The sequence below is a fragment of the Anas platyrhynchos genome, chromosome 5 (genome assembly GCF_047663525.1).
Source record: "Anas platyrhynchos isolate ZD024472 breed Pekin duck chromosome 5, IASCAAS_PekinDuck_T2T, whole genome shotgun sequence".
NCBI lineage: Eukaryota > Metazoa > Chordata > Aves > Anseriformes > Anatidae > Anas > Anas platyrhynchos.
In genome coordinates this window covers 64,264,338-64,280,699 of record NC_092591.1, presented here as the reverse complement: position 1 = coordinate 64,280,699, position 16,362 = coordinate 64,264,338, and the positions used below count along the sequence as shown (strand labels likewise).

Here is a 16,362-nt window from a genome sequence, read left to right as displayed (position 1 = left end):
CTTGCAGAATAGAATTAAAAGTACTAATCGTTACAGAGTAGCTTGAAACTCTTGAGGCGATACAACAGACCTAAGTAAACTGACATTAAGGTGGAGAAACTATATTTCTAGTGTAGATAAGACATATGCAAAGCAGTAATGCTGTTTTCTGAAATGTCTGTTTTTCTGCAGTTGCAGAACTTTCTTGCTAGCACTGAGATTAAACAGAAATACTTAATAAGCAAATCTTACTATGCATTCAAATGCAAGAAACACTCTCCCCCTTTTTAAACCAAGATCTCTTTTTTTCTTGTTTTCTGCTTTTGATAGGAACAAGTTAATTCACAAGCACAATTCACCACTTTCAGTGCATAACAATGTCAGTATGTGAACAGGCTTGATAAATCCAAGTGGTTCTCTTTGATTTGAGCATGATGGGAATTTCTGAGATTTTCTGTATTATGTAGCATGCAACTCCTATATTTTGTGCTGCAAAGTCTTATAGCCCAGGAACAGTTTTCTGCAGCATTTTAGAAAAGTACTAATAGTATTCAAGTTGGTATTTAAAACATAGTTAAGAGAGAATAAAACTAGTAATTGCCACACTTACATAGAGCTGTCAAACACAAACAGTGATCACTGGGGGTATTTGTATTTGTATCAGTAATTCTTCTTGGAAGCATTTAAACTTGGCGTTGCTATCATCACGGAATGTGTTTATGTCAACTACTGCAATAGTTTTTCGGAAGCCATACATTACTTCATTTAATTATTAACAAATTGGCATAATTAATGGGTCCTACTAATAATATACCATCTCAGGTATGTGAATGATATCCAGTTTCTAGCAGTGATGCAGTTCAATTAACGGTGGCAAATACTAGAAACTTTTTAATTCCAAAAGGCATACTAGCATTCCTAGAAAAGGAGGTGCCTTCAGTATTTAAACAAAGCAAGGGTGCACTGTGTTGAGATAAAATAGTGCAATCACGTTAACTTTAAGCAAGTAACTCTGAACTTACATAGCATAACAGAAAAAAACATTTGAGCAGTCTTTCCAGTTCATTCTCAGAAATAAACAAGCTAAACTACAGATTATTCTAGATCTGCTTATCACATCTCTTCTACTGTTTAGTGTACCAAAATTACTTGGAAATCAGACTGGCCCTTTAGAAGATGATGACTTTATGTCCAAGTCCTTGCAATGATAAACTGTCACATTTGCCTTCTCATACATACATTTACTCTAGTAGGCCTGTAACCAGTAACATTTTCGGATACCCAAATGGATTTATTTCTCCCTGCTTTCAAGTTATTATGAAAAGCAAAGTTATTCCAAGCAGTACCAAAGCTTGGTATTCTTGGAGGGCTGGCTATGTGTTTACATTTCTAAATGTAGTAAAAAATTAGCAATGGTCAGTAATTTGCAAAGAACAAAATGAAATCAAGTGACTTTGCAAGGCACCCAGGCTGCAATTGATCATCGCTCTGTCTTTACAAAGGAGTAAACATCATCAGTGGTCTTGTGCATCATGTACCACAGAGCCACTCTGTGTGTGGAAGGCACCTTGAAGGCACCACTTAGCAAATGGAACAATGTGCAAAGGAAAATGCCTTGAACCCCTTCTTCCAAAGAATCCATGCTGGCACCAACCCCACGTCAGCCTGCCAGGCTCAGCTCCCACTAGCATGCCTGTTACACTGTAGTCTTTTATTGCACTTAGGAGCCCCAGAAATAATGCAAACTACTTACAGCTGCTTCGATGGGGCATCCTACTGAACAGATCTTGTTGTGCTAACAAATTCGACTACAAATGCAGAACTTTTACACCATCAGTAACTTTTATTGTATTTTCTGTCTTGAGAGAGCTGAATAGATGACCCAGCACGTGTCTTCCACCTTTAATTTCTCTATTTTTACCTCTCACTGGATATAGTAGGATCAAAACTAAACTTCTATGAACTAAGTCCACCTTGAATATTTCTAATCCCGAACAGCATTGTAAGGTCTCTGACTTTTGTCTCTGTAAGGGTCACTGCAGAGAGGAGTTTTCTAAGTTTTCTAAAATGTCTGGATCTAAGTTTCAGTGACAAAGGTAATGTATTTAGAGGCTTAAGAGCCAGTGGGTTCTGATAAGTAACAGCCCATCCAATTCTTGCTTTACAAAAACTTGCTTTAAAAGCACTTAGTGTTTTCTCCAATCGGAACAAAAATTGTACAAAAATTTCATTCTGTCCCAGCATTCTTAAAAGCCAAGTTCATTTTAAGCCTCAGAGATTTTCTGCCAAAGGTGGGTGTGAGCCACATACATTCATCCTTATTCTCACCTGTTCTCGGTTTAGAAAATTTCAAGGTTTTTAGCAGATGAGACTGTTAACTTTTCTTTGTCATCCACTATCAATTATCAAGCTAATTGTTCGCACAGAAAGGTATCTAACCTTCAAGTTTTGAGTGTCCAGGTCTGGAGCTGGAGCCCCTGTGCACTGATTTATTTCTCTGTTACAGATCAGATACTGCTGGTGTCGTTTATTAATGAAGTCCATGTGAATAATAGCTGCTTTCCTCGCCTTTTTAGAATTACAGACCTGACCCAGAACATCTCTTATATTTATCCTAAGAATTGAGAACATTTTTACTTAAAAAAAGTAATAAAAAAGAGAGCATTGGAGGCAGTGCACCCTTACACAACATTTTCTTCTATTACTATACTTGAATCTAAGCTCAGCTTTAGGTCTGGTCATGTCAGTTAGGCAAGCAATATCAAACTATGCTTTATTTTGAAACAAACATTGTTCTCCAGTCTTCTTTTACTTTGCACCAATTTCACGTTCCTCTTGCCTCACCTACTTCACAGCTAAATTTATTCTGTTTCTCATGAACTGTGCTGTTCTTTGTCATCTAATAAGATTCAGCTGAACCATAAGAACTGTTACATCAACAGAAATGCTAATAAATAAGGCAGCCTGTACATCAAATGAAGCACAAATCACGTCAGTAGTGCTAAGGAGATACAACAGCGGTATGACGTTACCGAGAATGTCCCATGCTTTCTTCACTTAAATACAGTCTAATTTGGGCGGAGTTTATGAATAGCTACGTATCCCACTTCCCACTGTGAGAAACTAAGTTTTGTTTTTGCAGTAGAAAACTTCTGTATTCAAAGGTAGTTGTGTAGTCATAACAAAGAGAAATGCCAAGTAGATAAGTGGACCGTTAAAGGCTTCACTGTTCCAAAATAAGATAGAAGACTGAGAAAACCAGGATGATCAGTGCAAAAACAGTAAAAAAAAAAAAAAAATAAAATAAAAAAAAAGATCACAAGCAAAAATAAGAAATTAAAGGGTTGATTGAAAAATTGTACATATATGGTATAGAGGAACGTCGAGTAGCTTGTGAACCTGTAGTACTCAGCCACTGAGGAAACAGGGGAGGTGATCAGGTGTCGGGGAATAGGGAATAAAAGGTTATGATATGTATATGATATGATATAAAGGTTATGATATCCTAATTGGCAGGATGCCCGCCATTGCAATTGCAAATAAAATAGCTTCACAGAAGATCCTGTCTGAATAAAATTATTGAGATTTTTCTCACACTACCATCAACAATTAGGTAACAGGTAATATATACTGAGGAGGAAGTCCTTTCAAGAACAAAAGTACCAGCAAGAAGGTGCTTGATATTAGGTTTAATTTAAACAAGAAACAAGACTCTGTTCACTATCTATTCATAATTTCTGATTTAGGGATTTTAGAGTGCCAATAGAAGTATATTATGAGTGCCGCAGAACATCTACTGACTCTGCTTAATTTCAGTGCATTGCACAGTACTACAGCCTCCATCAATGATGCCAAAGACTATTCAAACTGACATTTGAAATATAGTGTCACCATGTCATATCCCTTTACATATTTTGATCCAAGCCAGAAGAGCCTTCTGCAGAATGTCTTGCACAGTATTAGTTTCTAATACAAACTTTTAACTGAGAGATTTTTTGAATCATTATGAACTACACTTCATGTAATACTCTATGGCTGCACTTACTATGAAGAAAAGTATCATACAATCACGATAATTGGAAACCATCACAATACATTTCAATTAGAATTTAAGAACAGAAAATGCTAGTGTTTTTTATTAAGCAACCAAGATGCAGCTTCTACAATTGAAAAATCTTCCAGAGCTCGGTATCTGGGTAATGCAGATGCCAAGTTAGCCTTCTAAGTTGCAACAGTGATGGAAAGCATTTGAAAGGGATTCGTATTTACAATTCTCACCATAGTGAATAAGAACAGGCACTGCAAATTTTGTTTAAGCAGCTGTATTTGTGGCTGCAGTACTACAGTGATAGCTATTTTTCTTTTTCTAAACTTTAAGTAATGGTCTGAAAAGACTAGCTAGGTAAGAATTTTGAATGCACTTTAAAAATGTATAAGGCAATATAATGGTTGTCAGCTACTTTGACAGCATAGAGACCAAAATGTTGCTGAACAACTAGAGATATCAAACACCGAGACAGCAGATTGTAACTCCACTAGTCATCTGATCTTTCAAGAGGGACTACACTTTTATTGTCACTGGCAATTGTGGCATGAAATGGATCTTTAGAGTCAAGTGGCTTTCTCATCTATTTCCTACACAGTAAGAATTTACTTCAAGTGATGATAATCATCAAGTGGCGACCAAGACAGGAATTTAATTTTTAAGTCTGTGAATACTGAAGTTCAAACCAAAGATCTAATAAAAAAATGCCTCAAGCCTTCTCATCACAGAGACTCACTGCAGATACATGCAGATACACATATGTGTTTATTAAATAAAATTCCTTCTTTAGTTGCAATGATTACAGATACTGGATACCAATTTAGGGTTTAGAGTATCTTGCTCTTGGACCTAATCCCTTCATTATTATGACAAGCAAATTGAGAAGTATCACTGTGAACATCATGGTGCTGGTAGAGAGCCAGTAAAAAATGGCAATCTGTACCTCCACACAGTACAAAAACCAGACAAATATGTGTGATGAAAGGTGGTGTTACACACAGTCCATGATACACAATTCTACTTTGCAAAAGTAATGTCATAAGTCAATAAGCATTTTCTTTTTGCTTACTATCTACATGAAATCTCTAATTACTGATGTCATTCATAGATCTCAAGTTTTATACTATAGGCATACAAGAATATTTCTCATCAAGTAAGTTCTAAGAACCTGGCCATAATCTTAAGGCAACCTGGCTGCTTCTGCAGCTTTACCAACAACTGCATTCATATAACAACAGGCGTTTTCTGTTGTACAGTTTTTTTTCAGTGGATCAATGATTTCTGAAATAACTGCTCTAATTCTTCTTGACATTAAAGATGAAAGCATCTTACTCAGCATTTTGACAAATCTTCTTCCTTCAAACTAATATGGCATACAGTGAAAAGTAGTACCCGTCCATTCAGCCAGTGTGAAAATGTACTCAAACTTCATAGAAGCTTTTGATGGTGGAACTTTACATTTTGTTATACCGAGAGTACTTGAGCTTTTATACTAAATATTTGATCACATAAGACATAAGATGATTAAAGCACTTCACTGGAAGGGTATTTCAGAAAAAGCTTTTCATCCAGTAATCATTTATGACTGTCCATTTATGACTTTGTTCCTTCCGGAATTACACCCAGAGTACTTTCTCAATAATTAATTTCCATTTGTTTTTCTGTTGAAGAGAGGACATGACCTTGACAGAAAATAAGGTTCTCAGCTATCCCATCAGAATGGTCTACTCCAAGTATGGTAAACACTATTTGTTCCCTGGTCTGATCCTGTTGAGAGTTTCATTACTATGTAATTCCTCCTTTCACTCTTACTGTATACAGGAGATATTTTGGACTTTCTCAGTTAATAAATGGGATGTTCAAACAAGATGGAGTAGTTTGGTGACTGCAGGTCCTCAGGAACCTTTTGTGCAATATCACATTTCTTGGGTTGATCTGGAAGCAGATGAGGTGCACAGGACCTCTATCAGACTAAAGGCTAGGGAGTGAGTAGTTCTGGGCCACCTGAGACTGTGGAACTCAGATCTTTAGGTCTCCTCTGCACCTTCTTTCTGTGGTCAGGTAACAGACTTTTAAGTCATTTTGGACTGTATGTTTGTATTCCTAAGCTAACACAAAGGATTAAGAAGTAATAATTTCAACTTGCACTTGGGATGTCCAGATAAGCAAAGTTATTCCTTTTTCCCACCTCTCTTCCACTCTCTGTTCATTAGGCTGCTGTTATAAATGTTTAAAACCCCAATATCCACTTCCAATTCTGTTGCCTTTTTTTAGATTAAATTATTTACAGATCCTTTTCACCAAGAGAACTCCTCCCATTCTCTTGTTTCATCCATTTCAATAGCTGTGCACCATAAATGATGACCAAGACTCATGCTTTGTTTTTTTAGTAGCAAGGAATAAAAACCATGGTAGTCCCATAGTTTTCTGCTAGACAACTGGAGAAGTATAAGACTAATTATTGTAAGAATGTTAAAAATTAACAAAAGGAAACATTTAGAAATGACTTTGTGTATGTAAAAAGGTGATCACAATAATATACATTAAATGTATGCCTTAATAACATTCTTTATCAACAATTAAAGTTTTTGCAGTGTAAATAACATCCTCAATAAAATAGTTTACTAATTAATGTGAATCTTTTGGGATCCATTCATGTAAGCTGGTCTGTTCAGTGATGCAACATATATTTAGATTTTAAACACCTGAACAGAAAAGGAGAATCGTTCACTTACTTGCCCTTCATCTACTTTTTGTGTAATGACGCCATCAGTTGACACATTTCTGGCATCTCAGCTGCGTCTGGAGCTTGGAGTCCAGCAATAAGAAAGATGTCATTCCTCAGAGTAGTCTGCCGCTTGGACCACAGCCTCTTGTTGTCCCCTCACCCTCATGTGGTCCTACAGGGCAGAGAAGATGTGAAACACCCTCTGGTAACTCAATGTGCCAAGCTTAAACTTTAAAAAGTTGAAATCAGTCTTCAATGTGTGAAAATTGCTTTTATAATCAAAAACAAGGTAAAGGAAGACCTACCAAATAACAGATTCTAGTCACATCTCACAAAGTGTTTCTGAGTAAGGAAGGGCCTCAAAGAAAGTCTTTTATTTAGCTGTTGTACTGGTGGCTCAAAGGGATGAGGCAAGATTCAATCTAAGCCTGCCCTAAAACTGTCTCCCTGATTCCCTCAGGTCTACATCTTGTTAGATACTTGCACAGTTCACAGCCTGGCACTGTGCCATAGCACTTCTCACAAAACAGCAATACCTCCAATGTCAAGAAAATGTCCTACAAAGGTCAAGAAACTGCCAAGCCCTGTATACAATTACTCATTTATCCTTATAAACACAATTTCCTGTTAATAGGTCAAGGTAGTTTTGTAGACATATCCATGCAGCTCTACCTTAGGCATGCCTAAATTCAGGTTTTCTCGCTCACACACTTTTAACTTATTCCAAATGTTGTAACATACAGACTGTGACATCAGGGCAGGGATGAGAAAGCAAAGAAAAGAGAGCACAGCTATACTGTAGGTAACTGCATAGAGTAACAACAGTCAGAAGCTTAAAAACCCTTCAGTAAGAGTAATTGATTATTAAGTAAATGATTATTCTGAAGATGTAAATAGCATTAAGTCAAGACATGTTACTAACACAAATCATGTGCATTTTAGTAATGAACAATACTCTTCCTTGTGGAAGGCATCTCTTGTGAGTCAGATGTATTTGCAAGCACTGGGAAAAAAAGAAAAAAAAAAAAAAAAAGATGAGAAATAGCACACCTGCTTACTTTGTGTGATCTCTCCCAAAAGGACTACCACCTATTTTTTTCTAATTTTTTTCTTCCATCACCAATTATTTAGAAATATCAAAGCTGTTAGTGAATGACAGTTTGAAAAATATTATTTTGATAACACTAAATCATTTATTTCAACCTTTCCAATGAAAACTAACCTTCCAGCAAGTGATCTGCTTATTTGATTGTGATCCAGTTAGTTGTTAAACTGCATATTCTAGATGTAATGTATTACAACTGGATACTTAGTAAATTTCTTGTGCCCTTTCTCTATATAGGCCAGGTTTCAAGGACAGCTTATCTATCTCACGATTAAAATATGCTACACCTAACTAATTTGAATCCTATTACAGACTGCAGAAAACAAGGACACACAAATCAGAGGATCCTTGCAACAGCTCAAGTTTGAGGGACGTAAACTTGAACTGAAAGGGAGTATTCCCACAGGGATCGTCTTATTAATCTGTTATTTAACAGATTTGAAATTAAACATTTCAAGGCACTTTCACAAAATGTAGTATTCAGATATGCCAGTAGGAAAACAAACAAAAAACAAACAAACAAACAAAAAACTGCTTGTTTTGTTTTGCTAAAAAAAAAAACACAGAGACAATTCTGATAATGACAGAGTCAGTTAACTCTCAAAGCGCTCACTAGCATTCAGTTGCCTTTAAGCAGAGTGCTTCCCCTTCCTATTCAGTTACTTTAGTTATTCAGAGGTAGAGCTCACTTCTCTGGACACAGACTGCTGTCTGAATAGGGGCTACCACCATCTTCTTGCAAGTGCTGCCAGATCAGCCTTAGTAAAAAAACTGTAGAAACATATTATAAATGATTCTCCCTTATATTAACAGTTCATGACAACAACAAATGGCTTGTTTATGTCTTGCTTTACAAATGGGATAATCACACAGAAAGAAAACAGGAATTGCCTTTTTCTTACAGAAAATCTTTAACAGCTGGGAAAGTTAGCCATTTATCCCAGCCTTGTGCCTTAACAACATCACTACCTTTATTCATGTTTTATGTTAGAAGTAAAGCTTGGTTCTACAGTAGAAAAATGTAAAACTTGTAAAGGTGAATGCTTCTCTCCTTATTTTAATCAACCAGAACAAATCCATACCCCTATTTTGTTAATCTGTCACCTACCCATTATCATTTTAACAGCCTCTTCGAAGACACTGTTCTATTCTCAAACAGATTAGTTCCTTTCCTTTACTGTACATTCAACAAACTTTAATTTACTTATTACCTAAGTAAAGATTTCAATTCAGATCACAACTCAGTAAGATAATCAAAACCTTAAAATTAAGAAAAAAAAAAAAAATCTTTCACAGCATAAGATTTCTGCAAGATAAGCATGATAAAAAGAAAAAATATATTCAGGCAGTAGATGGTTTGGATTTTTTTATCTAAATACCTTTCAATTTAAGAAAAAAACATTCTAACGCGTGGCAAAGATATACATTTTACCCCTTCATAATGTTTCACATACATGATCTTCTGCACACAGAAATCCTGAAAGTTTCCTGTGCATAATTTTAAAATATAAAATATTTATAAAGAAATACATGCAACAGAAAGACCTCTGTGTTATGGAAAGAATTTGAAGTGCAGTTGAAGAATACAGACTCAGGTGCTCCTGCAAATTCTCACTGTACATACACATGACAAGTGTCAAGTGGAAGTCTACTCACCATCCTATGTGTAATGTGACACAAAGAAATGCCTAATGGCATTATTATTATATATTATTATTATTAATGCCATAATGACCTCATGGACCTAATTTTAGAGGCCCAGCGCCACAGTTCTCAGAAGAGCATGTTTCTCCAAATAACGATGGACAAAGAGGATCTGCCCCTGGAAGATCTGGAAGTCAAAAGGGTCCCATTCCTTCCTTGTTTTCTACACAGCATGGACCACAGTCGCCACAAAATATGAAGCCAACCCCAAGACCACTCCTGGACCTTCCCAGTCATCCACCAGGCCACAGAAAGGAGACGTGGGAGGAAGCTGGGCCGTCTGCACCTCTTTCTGGTATTCCTGGGCAAGGGCCCGAGTCAGAAGGACAGTGGTCAGGATCTGACTTCCGAGAAGGCAAAAATCTTGAATTTAGAGGCCAGACATTTGAAGGGAGACAGAGAGAGAGATACGAAGGAGGAAGTAAAGACAAGGTTTTAGATCAGCCAGAGCCTCAGCAAGCAGATAATCGACAAAGCAGACCCTTTGAGGAAAGACAAAGGGATCGAGAACATGGCAGACCTTGGGAAAGAGACCGTGGCAGAAACTGGAACAGAGACAGGGACTGGGAGAGACACAGAGACAAAGAATGGGATAAAAACAGAGACAGAAACCAACGTGACAGAGAACGATCAAGAAGCAGAGACAGAGATCGTGACAGAGACCGAGACCGGGATCGAAGCAGGGAAAAAGAGCGAGATCGAGACAGAGATCGAGATCGTGAAAGAGGAAAAGATCGGAAAGATCGCAGTAAAAGTAGGGAGATCGGTAAAGAGATGAAGCCAGAAACACCTAAGGAAGGTCAGAAACCAACAGAAGCAGAAGCTTCATCTTCCACTAATCAGTCATAGAACTAGAACTGCTGTTATATTTCCCATAGATAATATACACCACTGCAAGGACTGAGTCAATGTCTTCTGTATATACTGTATATTCTCACCTTTGCAAAAATGCTGTTGTAAATCTAGCCTTACAAAATGTACTGACAAATTAGCAATTTTTGAACAACTGAGAACGACAATATTCAAATAGGTAAAAGGCAAGAACATACTGGACTTTCACTTGCTGCATTTTGTGCATAATGTTTTTCTTATAAAAATTCACAGCGTTACCTGTTCTGAGATTTTGTTTTTTCTACTTGCATCTTTACCTTAAAATTTCCATTTACAGTACAGAAATGGAAAAAGTCTAAGAAGAGCCCATATTGCTTTTTAAAATTATAAGGTTATGTTTTCCAGTAACTTGAATTGTAATTTTGTAAAAGAATTTAATCAAGACCTTAGGAGCCATACCTTTACATCTCATGTATGTGATATTTTGGTGTCAAAGTTGTTCCCACAGCACACGCTTTAAACAAGGAGTCAAATATTGCTGTCTTGTTTATTTTACAATGGAAGGGTCATGCGTATTTAGGAGAAGGCTGCAGAAGAACAGTGTTACTGATTATTGGACGGAGGATTTGAAAATGGAATGTTAGAAGCTTAAAGTGCACTATCTTCCTTTTTATATACAGGTATTTTGTGTTTTGAAATCCATCTGTTAAGTGTACAACAACGAAAAAAAACGTACCTAGTTTTTCATGTGGATGAGGGGTTTTTAATTTCACATTTTTACAAACCTGCAATTAAAGAGTATATAAAAGTAGCACCTTTATAACCAGCAAAAAAATTAAAAAAATCAGACATCTATTGGCAAAGAGCTAAGACTACAAATGAATTGAATTTTAATAATTATCAATTATTAATTATTTAGTAATATTAATTATTAGTAATATTGGTCTGTATTCTGAACCCGTAGACAAAATGTTAAAATGCAAAGAGGCGGTATTAAATGCAAACATCTACTATGGTGTAAGATTTTTCTTAATGAGATGTTTTTAATTTAAAGATATACGTAAAAGTATGCAAAAAGCAAGTGTGTTTGTTTAGGTTTACTTGATAGAAATTTCTGTAAATTGTATTTTATATGACAAAATATATCACTGTACATTAAAATATGGGACTTCACAGGTTTTTGTTACTATAAGTAGAATAAACATCTACAGTGAAACGTTGTCCATTTCTTAAATCTGTACATGTGTATTATTTTCTAACTAGCTTTGCTACTTCTCAACATGCCACCACAAGAGGCTGATGGCACACAAGTTTCATTTCCATCTGTTTAACAAAAGGTATTTCACAGGATGCCACCACACCCAACTGATACTTACTTGTAGGTGTTCTGAAAAACATGTGAAAGTCTGTTCTTGTGATTTTTTCTCTCAGTTCTAACACATGCCCTAATTTATTCTGAAGATTTTGTTGTTTGAGTTACTTTCAGATTTTACACCAAAAAGATCTGGAGAAATGAATAATTAAGTAATCTATTTTGGCGTTGAGCTGTGGAAATACTAGATTCCCGAACCTTTCATTGTTGTGAAATAGATAGGTGAAAGTTTTATTTTTCCTTATAGGAAATGCTCTTTTATCACAGATTAGTTTGGAGAATCTGTTCACCGTTAAGGAACCGTAAATGCACCTCGCTCATTTTCATGGCATGATGCGCTAATACCACTTGACAACTCCAGAAGACTGGAAAGGGGCTTTTGAGTCGGTTTACACACCGACCGTGTAAGTTTTTACACACAGGTGCATTCCCAAGGCGTTTACCTCCACCGTACCTGCGTGTAGCAGGCTCCTGCCTCCAGTGCAGCGGAGACGTGCTCCTTGGGGGGGGGGGAAGGCAGAAAGGGAGGAGAGAGCACCCTGCGACAAAGAAACAAAACACACGTGTTAATTTCCAAACATCGTGGCTTTTTTTCCTCCCACGATTTCCCCTCCTGATGGCTGGTGCGCGCGTGGGCAGCTGACGCAGCCCCGGGACCGTGTGCGTAGCCCCGGCCGGGGCCGCTGAGCTCCCATACGGCTTTTTTTATTTTTTTATTTTTATTATTTTTATTTTGGCTTTATTTTTAGGCACCGGGAGCGGCTGAGGCCACACAGCCGCCGAAATGAGCGAGCCTCGTTGTGCTCAGCAGCTGAGCTCTGCTGCCTGCTCTGCGGCTGCGGTTCCCTCAGCGAAGGCTTTGAGGTTCTCCGACTCGTGTTAGGCGATGCATTCCTGCACCATTCGCATCGAATGGGGAGGCTTGACGCGGAAAAAAAGCAAAAAAAAAAAAAACACCAAACAATAAACTTCAAACCTTTGCAGCCCTTCCTCCCCTCAGCGCTCCCCTTCCTTCCCCTCGCCGGTCCCTCACGGACCGCGCTCTCCGCGCCCACCCCGCCGCTTTCTCCACAGCCTAAACTGAAACAAAACGCAAAGCCCTCGAAGCCGGGACCAGCAAGGAGGGCTCAGCACCCGTCCCTGCGGGGCTCGGAGCCCGATGGTGCCCGGCAGGACGGCGAGGGGCCGAGCCGCCGCCTCATGGCGGTTGGCGAAGCCGCCCTCAGGGCGCAGGCACCGGGAGGGGGGCGTTTGAGCGGCTGTTGGCGGCGGCTCCTCGGTAGGCCTTGCGGGGTTGGAGCTGCCCAAAAACACAAGCTAGCCCTAGGTTGTTAGGTTTACTTGATAGAAATTTCTGTAAATTGTATTTTATATGACAAAATATATCACTGTACATTAAAATATGGGACTTCACAGGTTTTTGTTACTATAAGTAGAATAAACATCTACAGTGAAACGTTGTCCATTTCTTAAATCTGTACATGTGTATTATTTTCTAACTAGCTTTGCTACTTCTCAACATGCCACCACAAGAGGCTGATGGCACACAAGTTTCATTTCCATCTGTTTAACAAAAGGTATTTTACAGGATGCCACCACACCCAACTGATACTTCCTTGTAGGAAAGGAAATGCTCTTTTATCACAGATTAGTTTGGAGAATCTGTTCACCGTTAAGGAACCGTAAATGCACCTCGCTCATTTTCATGGCATGATGCGCTAATACCACTTGACAACTCCTCGGTAGGCCTTGCGGGGTTGGAGCTGCCCGGGGGGAGCCTTCGGCCCCCTCAGCGCTAGGGTGGGCTGAAGGGGCGGCGGGGACCCTCCTGTGTTGGCATACTGCTCTCTGAAAAGAGTACTCACTTCTGGTAACTTTTCCAAACGCGCACCAGAAACAGCGCCCATCAGAAGATGGTGCTGGCTGGGGGGCATGCTCGCCTTGCAGCTGAGGCAATGGACTCATATGAGGCAGTGAGCTGCTGCCAGAAAAGGCAGTCCTGCTCCTTCCCCGCGCTCGGCTGTGTGCTCCTGCCCTCCTGTGCATTGGATACAAGAGCTGTGCAAGGACAGCGTGAGTTGGTGCAGCTGGATTGTCTGGCAGAACACTAATCCTGTCAGTAAACCAAAAAAATCTGTCAGGGCCTATCCATTTTGTCATAGTCAAAATGGGATATGAGGGTGTTTTATTTTTTTTTTTAAGATGAGGTTGTTAACATATGTAGGTGTCATGGTTCCGCTCGAGTGGGCAGCCGAGCTCCACCACAGCCGCTCTCTCACTCCCCCTCCTCAAAGAGGAATGGGGAGAAAATATGTGAAAAGGGCTCTAGGGTTGAGATAAGGTCAAGAAAATCACGCAATAATTATTGTAACGGGCAGAACAGATTCAGCATAAGAAGATAGATAGTAAGATTTATTGCTCATTACTAGTAAGTGAGAGAAGTGAGAAACAAAGGAAAGAAACCAAAAGCACCTTCCCCCCCCTCCACCCTCTTCCACCTCCTCCCCCCGAGCGGCGCAGGGGAAACGGGGGAATGGGGGTTATGGTCAGTCTACAGCACTTCTTCTCTGCCGCTCCTTCTCGGTCACTCTCGTCCCCTGTGCTGTGGGGTCCCACCCACGGGATACAGTCCTTGATGAACTGATCCGGCGTGGGCTTCCCACAGGCAGCAGCTCTTCCAGAACTGCTCCAGATATGGGTCCATACCATGGGGTCCATCCCTCAGGAGAAAACTGCTCCAACCTGGCTCCCCCACGGGCAGCAGCTCCTGCCAGGTCACCTGCTCCTGCGTGGGCTCCTCTCCACGGGCTACAGGTCCGGCCCGGAATCTGCTCCAGCAGGGGTCTTCCACAGGCGGCAGCCTCCGTCGGTGCAGGGCCACCTGCTCCACCGTGGTCTCCTCCACGGGCTGCAGCGTGGAACCCTGCTCCACCGTGGTACTCCATGGGCTGCAGGGGGACATCCTGCTTCACCATGGGCCTCACCACAGGCCACAGGGGACTTCTGCTCCGGCGCCTGGAGCACCTCTCCCCCTCCTTCTACACTGACCTTGGCACCTGCAAGGCTGTTTCTCACTCCCTTGACTCTCCCGGCTGCTGTGTGGCACAGCGTTTTTTCCCTGTCTTAAATATGCTCTCACAGAGGCGCAAAGCAACATCGCTTATTGGCTCAGATCTGGAAAACAATGGGGCCCTTCCCAAAAATGGGGCGGCTTCTAGATCTTTCTCACAGAAACCACCCCTATGGCCCCCTGCTACCAAAACCTTGCCACGTAAACCCACTACAGTAGGATGTAAGTACCTTCAATACTTTGTCAAAACACACACACCACTTCACTATCCTTCAAATGTAGTGAGGTGTCCTGCAGATTTGAGAAAGTACTTCACAGGTGTTCTGAAACACCGAATAGCCTATGTAGTGTAGGTATCTTTTACTACATGCAGAATCCCTGCCAGCAAGTAGTTAGGTAGACAGTTGTAATTATAAAGTAGTGTTTTAGTTTGTGAGACTGTTAGACTTCCATGAGGCTGAAATATCTGCTCATTTTCTGTTGGCTAAAGAAGCATTGAGTTCTGTGCTCTACTGTAGAAACATTTCAAAATAGCCATGACATGAACTGGCAGAATAAAGGATGCTTGTGCATCTTTCTTCTTGAACCCATACTGATGCTGCTGCCTATCAACCCTGGGAACTTCAATCTACCTTTGTGCTAGTGCCATTTATTTATTTATTTTACATGTATATAGTTTTACCATGATATAGCCGTTGGAACACAGGAAGGTTTGGGGCACGGATATATTTTTTATACACACAATATCTTAACTGCTGTTCTTAGTTCTATCAGCGTGCTTGTTAACTAATTTGAACAGATGATAAAACTGTAAGTACGGAATGTAAGCTTAGTATTTCATGTTTTGTACTTCTGCTGCAACCCAAAAGAACTAAACTCATAGCACCGAGGACCGAATTGTACTGTGGTCATTTTGAACCCTGAGCTGTGCTGTCCTGCTGCTCCGTAGTGAGACAGAGGTGCGCTGTCCCACCGGCCTGAAGAGACAAGTCTGGGCAGAAGATAAACCAGGAACCAGAAGTAGAGAAATTCTCACAACCTTATTGTACACATATTTTGGATATTCATCTTCTAGCTTTTCAAGACTGTTCATTCAAAGTAGTTCAGCTTTTTACCTCAGTGTCTTAAGTTCCAGGTGCCTCATTAGACCAAACTGAAAATGTCACTGATAGTTTCTGATCCCTGTTCTCCTTCCTGGGATAGCTCAATGCCTCCTGACGGATAGTGTAAGGTTAGTGGGGTAGGCTTTGGGAGATAATAGAAACAGAAGAGAAGTCCGTGTGAGTCCAGCTCAACATCCCCCGGGTTTGTGTTCAGTTTGTCAGTACTTGAGACCAGTCCCTAGGGAAAAGTACGGGAACAGTGGGTGAACAAGAAGTTCAATCTCTAGTAAGATCTTCACGCTCTTTGGAATGATTTAATGTAGTGTGTTTCATCTTACACTTCAGATAATTTTCACTCAGAAAGCTTTAGCAAGGCATCCACTCACAGTGGATCCACATAGCTAGTGCTTCTGCATCCTCCTCTT

General features: G+C 39.8%; 1 protein-coding gene across 2 annotated transcripts in view; it reads right to left on the bottom strand.

The window, feature by feature from the left end:
* Positions 1 to 16,362, bottom strand: part of LOC140002679 (uncharacterized) — a 75,853-nt gene extending 59,491 nt beyond the window's left edge. The window contains exons 1-3 of one of the 2 annotated variants that reach the window (XR_011809900.1): positions 12,741 to 16,362; positions 12,219 to 12,303; positions 6,760 to 6,924 (exon numbers count right to left, since the gene is read on the bottom strand). The gene's annotated coding sequence lies outside the window, so the exon portion shown is untranslated. The remainder of the gene's footprint in view (positions 1 to 6,759; positions 6,925 to 12,218; positions 12,304 to 12,740) is intronic. The other variant, XM_072039421.1, reaches the window with a different exon arrangement.